Source organism: Gavialis gangeticus, unplaced genomic scaffold (assembly GCF_001723915.1).
Source record: "Gavialis gangeticus isolate Ggan-Ray unplaced genomic scaffold, GavGan_comp1, whole genome shotgun sequence".
In the NCBI taxonomy this organism is placed as follows: domain Eukaryota; kingdom Metazoa; phylum Chordata; order Crocodylia; family Gavialidae; genus Gavialis; species Gavialis gangeticus.
Genome location: NW_017728995.1, coordinates 13,889,128 through 13,899,276, shown reverse-complemented (window position 1 = coordinate 13,899,276; position 10,149 = coordinate 13,889,128).

Below are 10,149 nucleotides of genomic sequence, written 5' to 3'. Positions count from 1 at the left end.
CAAATCACACACACACACACACACACACACACATATATGTAGGATACAAAGCTTGAACCTTAAACTTAAGCTATACCCTCCCCTTATGGAGGATTCCTTCCCCACCTTAAACCTGAAAGCTATTTTATTAATAACAGTTCAATGCACTGTGATGTTAACAGGAAAAAAAGACAACCCCTCTGTCCAACTTCTCCTGCCAAGATACCACTCGAGACTGAAAAATCCGATTTACAATTTCCCCCCCCCCCATATTGCACTCTAGCTATGTCAGAGCAGCAGAATTAACCTGGGTTTATTTTTTTCCCTATCATTATTGACAGCAGGACCCATGTTCTGCTTCCTCCTTGTGGAAAATAACATATTCATATTAAAAATTTCAGCACTGGATTTCCAGCCAGGTCAATGGGTAGAGATCAGGAGAATGCCGGGAAGTAAAGTTGCATGCTCGCTGGGGAGCAAAGATGGAAGGATGATGGAAAGCTAAGGCCCAAGCCTGCAATTGTCAGGTCTTTCCCTTGCATTGCTAACCTGAGACCTAGGATTGTGATGATTTACAAAGGAACAACAAAGTACATGTCTTTGATGGGATGCTGAATGTTGGCCTGAGATTTACAACCCACCTAAATCTGAGTGAAACCAAAGAAAATCGGATTTTCTTTCTTTTTCTTTGAAAGAGCTGGGTGGTATCTTGTTTCTGGGAGAACTGTGTTGGCACACAGACAGAAATGCGAGGGAAAGCTATGTTGGGGGAGCTACCTACTGCGGCCAGTAGATGGCGCTGGAGCTCCAGCGATCACAGCATGGGCTGCAGCTGAATTGTGCAGCCCATCCCATACTTTCCGCTTGGACTCCCGAATCTGCCCTTAATAGAAACCATTACGTTGAATGTAATTCACCAGACGTCACTAATGCCTTACACCAAGATAGGGAACAAATTAAAAGGGAATGTGAATATCCGCTCCTTAGCTGTGCGGCTGTGCCAGTGAGGCACTTTCCTAAAGATCTGAAATAATGAATTTTATATTGAAATAGCAAATCAAAAATATATTTTATTTGTGTTAATAAAGATGATAACAACAGTCACGGGACTTTATCAAAGTAAAATGCAAAAATGTTTCCACTGCGTCAAAACAACTGTGTCCAACACTCCTGCCCCCTAGACCATTTGTTATAGTTCTCGCTAGGGGACTACAAGTCCATTCACCTTTTGGAAATAGGCAAGGAACTGGAACCTATGTTTGCACATATTGTGGTGTCCCATCAATATCAGATGTCCTGTTTTCTTTTGTGTCCCTGGCTGTCCCTTTTTTCTTTTGTGTAACACAATTATTTCACCCAGCACAATGTATCTAAGTGGAGTTAAAATGTGGATGCCTGTTTTCTCCCCAGATGTCCCTTTTTTTAGTATGCACAGTGGCAGGTATGCACAGTGTAGGCTGCCTGCCTGTCTGTATGTCTGGGAGACTAATCTGGGCATGGGGAGCTTAGAAAGCATTTCTGGAATCAATGGTAACTCTCTGTACGGTAGATAGGGGGCAGCTGCAAATGTCTGTTCATCTTTATATCACCTCCATATTACTGGTTCATAGGTTATGAAATTCAAGTCACCAGATCCCTCTATCGTACTGATGGTGTTTTATTATTACTGAATTTCAGCACTAATCTGTTTTTTTTATTTTTTAGTGGATAGTAGAAAAGCATGCACATATTTAAAATAATAAACATCAAAGTGCAAGGCCAGAACTTTCTGATGATAATCATTATAATTTCATTGATAATGCTGCACGCAAGCAGAACACAGAGTATATATAAATCAGGTTAAAGTACAAGCCCTGGTGTGACTGGTGCTTTATACATTTGGAAACAAACCAATCCTGAGTGTTCATAAATCATATCAAGTTACAGTATAAGCCAATTATAAATAATGTTTATATTTTATTTAAACTACAAAAGGCAAGAGCTTCTTGACTTAAATATAGGTAGCAATTTCACCTGCAAATGGTGAGGAAATATATTTATTCAGTGGAAATAAATTTATTCTATGAGAATGAAATTTTGTATTAAAAGAGATACTTTTTTGGCTTAAATTGAGTTATTTTTTTTCCCTTGTGTAGGAAACATTTTTCCTTGTGCGTTACAAGCTCATTGAAAGTAACTGGGGATGATTCCCTGTGGAAATGTTCACAATATTTAACTGTGGTATCTAATGTGTATTATGATTCTTACTTTGTTATTTCATTGTGGTAAGATGGGATGGGTGGATGGTAACTTTGCTGTCCACTTTAGGAAAGGGTGACTTATTTACATCCATCAACCTAAGTGACTCCTAATTAATAGGGATTATTATCATTATCAGCAGTATTATTGGTAGCATTAATAGTCTTTGGAAGGAATGAAATAAAGTAAAATGATTCACATGAGAACTGTTTAATGGGATAATGTTTTAAATAAAAATTGTTTTTTAGCTTATTTCAGTATTGTATTGGCAAATAGTTGATGCTGGTTCCAGCAATTTAATATTTTTACTCATGCTCAGAATCTTCTGGTGTTTATTTTTATTCAGTGATTTGATGTGTTGAAATTCTTCCTACAGGTGTAAAAGGGAAAAGGCCAGGTAAGTCTCAGTCATAGCGTATAATATATGTATCACAAGAAAGAGAAAGAAGAATACTAAATGTCAGTGCTCTTTCCTATGATTTTCACCGATAGTAAACATGATTCTTAGAAGCCTGGTTGTATAGAAAAAGCATACCTCTATCCAACTTTTAAAAATTGCCAAGACTGGGAAAATTGCTTAATTGGGTCTCTTACACTAAATTAAAGGTATTAATGTTTATGATATAAATCTTAGATCTCTTAATCCAATATCTGAGTTCAGTAGAACGTTCTGGCTCTGTAAGTCTGTCCTTGCAAGCCAATAAATGTGTGCTCCAGTTAGGTTAATATTTAAAAGGGGTCATATATGAAGGACTTCAGTGCTGTTGAGAGCCAAAGCATAGCCTTTTCAAGTCAAGAGTGTGTCAGAACATTTTGTTGCAACCTCATGTTTGGGATTTGTTCTCCCCTTTGTCTTTTTCTTTTTTAATGTTATTACTGTTGATTTGCTTCTGATTTAGAGATGATATAGTTGTGTTCTCAATTGTGGTTTCTCATCTGTGGATGTGCAAGTCAACGGGACACAAAACCTATTACAAAATGTTCATGTGCAGGATGTAGGTTTCTCAAAAACTTCTGTATGTAAACAGTAACTCATGAGTGTTATGTAACTCATAATTAGCTCGGCATTACCTTTAGTAGATTTCTCCATGTGAATAAGTTATGCGACATTTCTCGTAACGTGCTAATCCATTGGTCCAATGTTCTGTAGCTATAGGGTTCTGTCAAGCAATCCTCCACCTTAGTCACTGGGACAGTGTTTCAGAACAGCACTCTTCCAATTTGTTTCTTTAGCCTAGATTTGCTGCATTTCTACAACTTGGTCCCTTTTACATTTTTATATTTTTATTTTGTGAGTATTCACACAACAAATGACATTCTTGAGTATTCCCAAATCGGATCCTCAGCATTAGTTCCTTATATATTTGTGAGAACTTTTGTACTGGGAAAAGAAAATACTGTGCATTTTTCCTACTGCACAAATTCTTAATTTTTTACACCAAACACAGCAGTTTGCAGCAAAATGGCACTTTCCTACTTCTGTTTTCAGCAACATTTAAGGCAAGAGTGAAACTGTTTTCATTTTCCATAATATATTTTGGAACTAAACTGCATGCACTCTGAGCTCAAACCTTTTTCCATTGCAATGACATAATGAAGTTGATTGTAGGAGACTAGAAACTGGTGCAATTAAACAAGCCTTTAAGATTTGTACCTAACTTTAGATTTCTAGCCACCTGTATTTTTTGTATGACATTCATTACTTAATTATTTGGAAATACCCTGTTAGTGTTGTTCTGACCTTAGTTTACAGAGACCTTGAAAATAAGGGGGGTGCTTCCTTATTTTTCTATGTAGTATTTTTGGGTTGGTTAATCTCCTTTGGGTTGGTTAGTCTGCGGTAACTCAAGGCTGTTTTTTCTGCTCTCTATTTTTTTTCTTTTTCATGTAATTAGTCATTATTGAGCTTTTGGTTGGAAACTTTTAAATGTTGTCTTGGTATTCTTACCTCTTCAAGAGTCATCAGGTCTCTTTAGTGCATGGCTTATGTCAGGAGGATGGCTGCAGGGATAGCGAATTTGTTGTTTACTCATCCACTGTAGTTGTGAAAATATCCGGGGCTGTTCTTCAAAATTTGGGGTTCGCTATGCCAAATTGGTGACTCTTGAGGTGAATTTCTACTTCCTATAGGCTTATCACTCGCTACGGAAAAATTAAGTGTTGGCAGGAAGGGCGGAGGGCCTTCTGTAGGTAGCAAAATGAGGGGGGAGGAAGGGGTTCCCTATAGAGCTTCACTGCATTTCCATGTCATTTGATAAAACCTATAGACTTCAGTGGTAATTGCATAAGACCCTGTATCTGGGAATGCTGAGGTTCCAATCTAAACTATCTAATTATGCTTTGATTCTGTATAGTACCAAAATGTTGGGATCCCCCATAACAACATGTAATAATTAATGTATTATTTTGAAAACAGCACAGCACAACAATACATGAAAATATTAATAGCCCAGAGTTTATACAGGGGTTGTAGCCTTGATGGTCCAGGAAAAAATGCGAGAGGCAAGACTTTTTGTGGGTAATATCTTCTATCAACCTGTATGGTTGTGAGAGATATTTGTACTATCTGCAGTTTAGCCAATCTGTCTCCTTTTTTTTGTCTCAGAGACATGAAGGTACACTGGTACCCAAAAGCTTTTCTGTGTTCCTCCAAACTATACAGGTGATAAAAGCTATCACCCACAAATCCTTGGTGCTTAACAGTTCAGAACCATATACTGCATTTGAATATAGATTTATCTATTCTTTTAAATTTCCTTATTTCCTTACTAGTAATTACTTTCCAAAAGCTCCTCTGAGCAGTTCACGTATTGTATGAGTTCTAAAGAAACATTTTGAAATAATTAAGAATCAGTTCCTTCCATATATGGGATCCAAATTGATACCATCAATTACAGAGGGAAATTCCAATCACACAGTAGCACGTGATATAGAAATCTCATGCTGTAGCACACTCTGTACAGATATCCTTTCTAGTGAAGGCAGCCATGAAAAAGTATTGTACCTGGGCTTGATTGTCACGGAGAAGATTACTCACCCTTGCATTCAGGATCTTGTCCCAAATTAGGAGCTACCTTATTATTAGGTATTTTGTCGCCTTACAGGAGTGAATGGACATTTGATAAGGAACTATATGATTAACTTGTTATTTGTATCTAATCTTTTAAAAATGCATCATTTCCTGTAAAGGAATCATATTAGATTATTTATTGTGTAGTTTGTGCAGGTATTCAGATTTAGATTTGGTGTCTGATGTTGTCTATTATTAGCTCTTATAAGGAATTTTGGGTACCTAGTGTTTGGACACCCAGGAGTTACCTGTGTTCATTTATATGGTCTAGTTTTGTTGCTGTTATTGTTATTCTTGGTATAATCAAATATTACTGGACAGGGACAACATCTGTGGGATGTAAGATGTAATCCCCCACCAAGGAACTATTTGAAAAGTCCTTTAGAAGCTAATGATTCTTATGCCTTTCTTTGGAAAATTAAAGACTCATTTTAGTGATCTGACCCTTATTTTGGTGCATAAAAGTATGTGGAACTTTTTTCAAAATCTGGTATCTATCATGGTTGCTGACCACTTAACAGTTTGTCCCTGAGATCTTTAGAAAAACAGTTCCAAAGGCGATTTGTAGACATGCTCACTGTTTTCTAAACCATGTTAACTGATTTGCATCACACAGTTGGAATCAAATTTCAATCTGAATGAAAAGTTAATAGATGATCAAGGGAGTTTGCCCTCTTCTTCATAGACCAGTAGCCCCTGTGCTTGGGCATGGCTGGAGGCTTAGTTAGGATACTGATACTTTGTCACAATAAGGTGTTGTTGGCACATTTGTCTTTGTAAAGGTGTTACTTTGTGCCTGATACCCTCTGTTGTGTTGCAGAAACTCAATTGAGTTTCCCTTGTGGGGACTGATATTTTCAATGCTTATCCCCATTCCTAAGGAATGCTTATCTGAGTTCCTAAGGACTGTTAAGCAGTACCATATATCCATGTTAATTAATACAGTTTAAATTGCCTAATTCAGATTGCCCTAGTCTGCATTCATTTTAATCCTCATTCAATGAGGATTACTTCATTCAGATTGGAGCCGATTTTAATTCGGACTCCAGATGTCCACGTGTATATAGTGATGGCTGTAGTCCAGATTAAGCCTAGAAAAATGTAACGTCTATAAATAGCTTAAGTGTCTGCCATGTCACTTGTGCTTCTGTGCACAGATACAACCTAAAAGTCTTCGTGAAGCTGGCATTGAAAATTATGTACACCCCAGAATTGCTCTGACTTGGACAGCAGGGATCATTTTTGTTTTGTTTGCTCTCAGAATCCTATTAAGTGATATCTGGAAGCGGTAGTAGACGTTCAGACAGATCTGGCTGTCTGCTGTATCTGACTCCAAACAGGGCAAGCACTGCCTGTGATTTGCTAGCTAAGCAGCCTTCAATATAAATCTCCAGAGGCATTGATTATGGTCCACAGTCAAAAGCATCCATCCACCTTTCAGTCTTTTTTGTTTGAATTCCCCCATCACCTTTTAGAGCAGCAAGAGTGAGAAGTGTGAACATAACTCATTTAAGGAAAACTCAGTTTGATGGACCATGATCTTGCTGGCATTGAGGTCAATGGAAGTAATGTCACTGACTCAGTAGTAACTGGATCAATCTCTGACTAGAAGAAAGAGCCAAAACTAATGCCATGCAAAATGTCAGTTTAAATTCAAGTAAATTTCTGAAGTGTGGGTTCAGGACTGCAGGGAAGTCTAAGAAAGCACAAAACTATTTTGAAACCTCTATTTTTGAGCAGTCAGATGCATGACAGAATCACAACTTTGCTATAATTAAGTGGGCCAATTTTCAACCCAGCTTCTGTTTGTTAGTATTCAAAACATTTGCATTTACGTATTTGCATGCACAGACATACAATTTGTATGAGTAGATCAGCTGACAGCACAAATAACACCTTGATTAGCTCAAGCAAAAAGTTGCATGCTTAAATTTGATTCAAACATGAAAGGGGCCAGTTGATAATGTGGCTTGCATGTCCATTGCTGTAGCAGAGAAGTGTTTACATCCTATAAGGTGTGTCAGATAGATTAGCCTTCCATTGTATTAGTTCTGGTATGTAAACTGGCTGCAAAGTGTAGCACTGGGAACGCCACATGCTACCAATGTCTTATATGTTGTCAACACACCTGCAATCCAGTCACTATGTCTTAGACCATTTAAGGAACAATAAGGAGACATGATGGGTATGTGATGAGGATGTATCAGGAGAAATACCCTAAAATTAGTTGTTAAACTAGACCAGGCATGTTTTTTCTGTCATTAATTCTGACAAGGTTGAGCAGCAAGGATATGTAATGCAGATTAATATTTTATGTACTAATGTGTAAAGTCTGTAACTATGGATGAAGACACAGGACATATTTGCCACAGAGTAAATTGACTTTACTCCAGAGTAAAAGCAGTCTGGGCACATGATACGCAGTCTTACACTGGTGTAAGCTGTTCCATTCCAGGGTAAAGTTATCCCTCAGAAAATGAGGAGTAACTGTCATTGGTGCAAGGTTGCACCTTTGCACTGGTCATATGTCCCCTTCTTTAGGTAATTTCATCCTGAAGAAGATCTTTGCTCAGTGGAACCAGCTCCCCCTCCACCTAGTGACTATGTACTGTAACGATGTCTACTGAAGACAGTTAGCTGGAGAGAACTGTGTGTGTGTCATTACTGTGGTATAAACATAGTATGGAGTAAAAGGGTCATTGCTTCATATCGCCATATATCTGTGGAAGCCAGGGTTGTTTTAAAGTTGAAATGTAGAGATAAGAGCATAAGAATTGCCATTTACTGCTTCAGACCATAGTTCCATCTTGCCCAGCATCATGTGTCATAGTGGCAGAGAATGAATACTGAAAGGGAGAGTGAACTGGGTATGACCACAAGTTTTTCCCCCACTTTCATCTCTCACTTGCAGCCTCCAGCATTTAAGGCCTAGAAAATTTTAGATGATCTTTGTAGAGTTTTAGGAGAATCAGAATTTAGGCTTCAAAGAATGGTAGAATTCAGGGCTAAAGATAAGCTTCTCGGGGACTTTGGGGTCAGTAGTTTGGTGGTTTGTTTTGACCATTATAGGGAGAGAGCCTTAAAGTTTGAATCTGAAGCTGAATGTTTCCAGGGCTTGAATATGAGGTTCTAATTTGGGCTCATTTCTAGTAAAAACTTGACATCCCTCATATTGGTAGGCATAGGTATCTCTGAGCAGCAAATGTAAGAGTGGTCAGCAGGGATCCTGGTTTTCTCTGATAAAAAGAATCCCCAATTTTCAGAGGGTAACCCAACAGGTAATCCAAAATGCACATTTTTCCATTATTAAAATATATTAGTGGTGTTTCATGTTAATCACAGAAAATGTGCAGTTTGGGTTACTTTTTTTAATCTGCAAATTGGAGATTTTTTTATCAGAGAAAACCAGAGTCCCTGGTGATCAGAGAAAGGAATACCATCTTGCAAAACAGAATAGAGAAGACTAATGCTAAAGCTACTTCAGACATACTGCTGGAGACTCGGGCATTTATACATGTGCTCCAGGAGTGGGGGAAGGGAACTTGGCGGGGTGCTTTAATTCGAGCAGCTCCAAGAGCCGCTCAACTTAAAGCACCTGGAGCATCTCATGTATCAGCATCTTCACTTTAAAATGGCAGTGGGGATGTTTTAACTGAAGCTTGCAAAACTTAGTTCCAGTCTGCGGCGATGCATTGTAATTCAAGCGCATCAGAGCAGCCTCGTTGCTTGTATATAGGCGACTTGGAGTTCCAGTTGCTGGATAAGGTGCCACAGACATTGGATCTAACATTTAAATTAACTATGTCTAGAGTGACCATATGCTCTGGTCTGGCTAGGATAGTCCTTCCCTTTGAAAATGATGTCATGTTCGCGGTTGTAATAAAATGTATCTTAATAGTTGATGTGTTCCAGAGAATTGACAATTCATACAAGGACTGGATCCTGGAGCCTGAGTTAGAATCAGGCCCAGAGTGTTTTTAGGAGATACTTATATGAAAAAATTCCTTGTTGTGCAACACTCTCCATCAGAGATCATTAATAATTATGTCTCTGGTGCAAATTAAAAGACTTTAATAATGTTTATAGTATATTTATAAGATCAATAAACAATATTGTGATTATAATATGCTGATTGGAGGCTGATTGGATCCTAAACCACTGAAAGTCAATGTGAGTATGGCTGTATCTACATGAGATGCTGACTGTGCAGTAGCTCATTACTACTGCTCACTAGTGTCACGTGCCACGAAATGTGATGTGACGCTACTGCACAGCAGTAACAAGCTATTGAGCAGTCAGTGTCACCAAAAAGTCCTTCAGGGATGTTACTGCTCAGTAATGCTGGTTACTGCGCAGTCATTTAGTACTTGTGTATGCACACACAAGTACTAAATGACCATGCAGTAACAACCGCGCAGTCAGCGTCTTGTGTAGATGCAGCCTATGTCAGTGATTTCATGAGGAGGTCCCTAAAACAGGCAAGGCTGCAAAATCGTGCTCTCTGAAAGCAGCTCACTAAGCCATCTGCTTAAATGATTTCTGAGCACTGAATTGCCACATGTTTTATGTTGGAATAAAAGTAGGTCACAGTACCATGGATTTGTCATTGCAGTTTCAGCTCCCATGTAGTGGAATCTATGCCACAATCTGACCACATACTGTGGCGTTACTAGGGGCAGATGCCACAGAAACAAAATAAGCTTTTGAGCCCTTAAATGGAACAGACCTTCTATTTCATGGTTACTGGAGCATCGTGAATCTGTCATGCTGCCAATCTACCATCATTTGCAAACTGTAATGGTATAAGAATTAAAAAAGTGGGGAAGTAGATTATTCCTTTTCAAGTCTTTCACTCCCTTCGA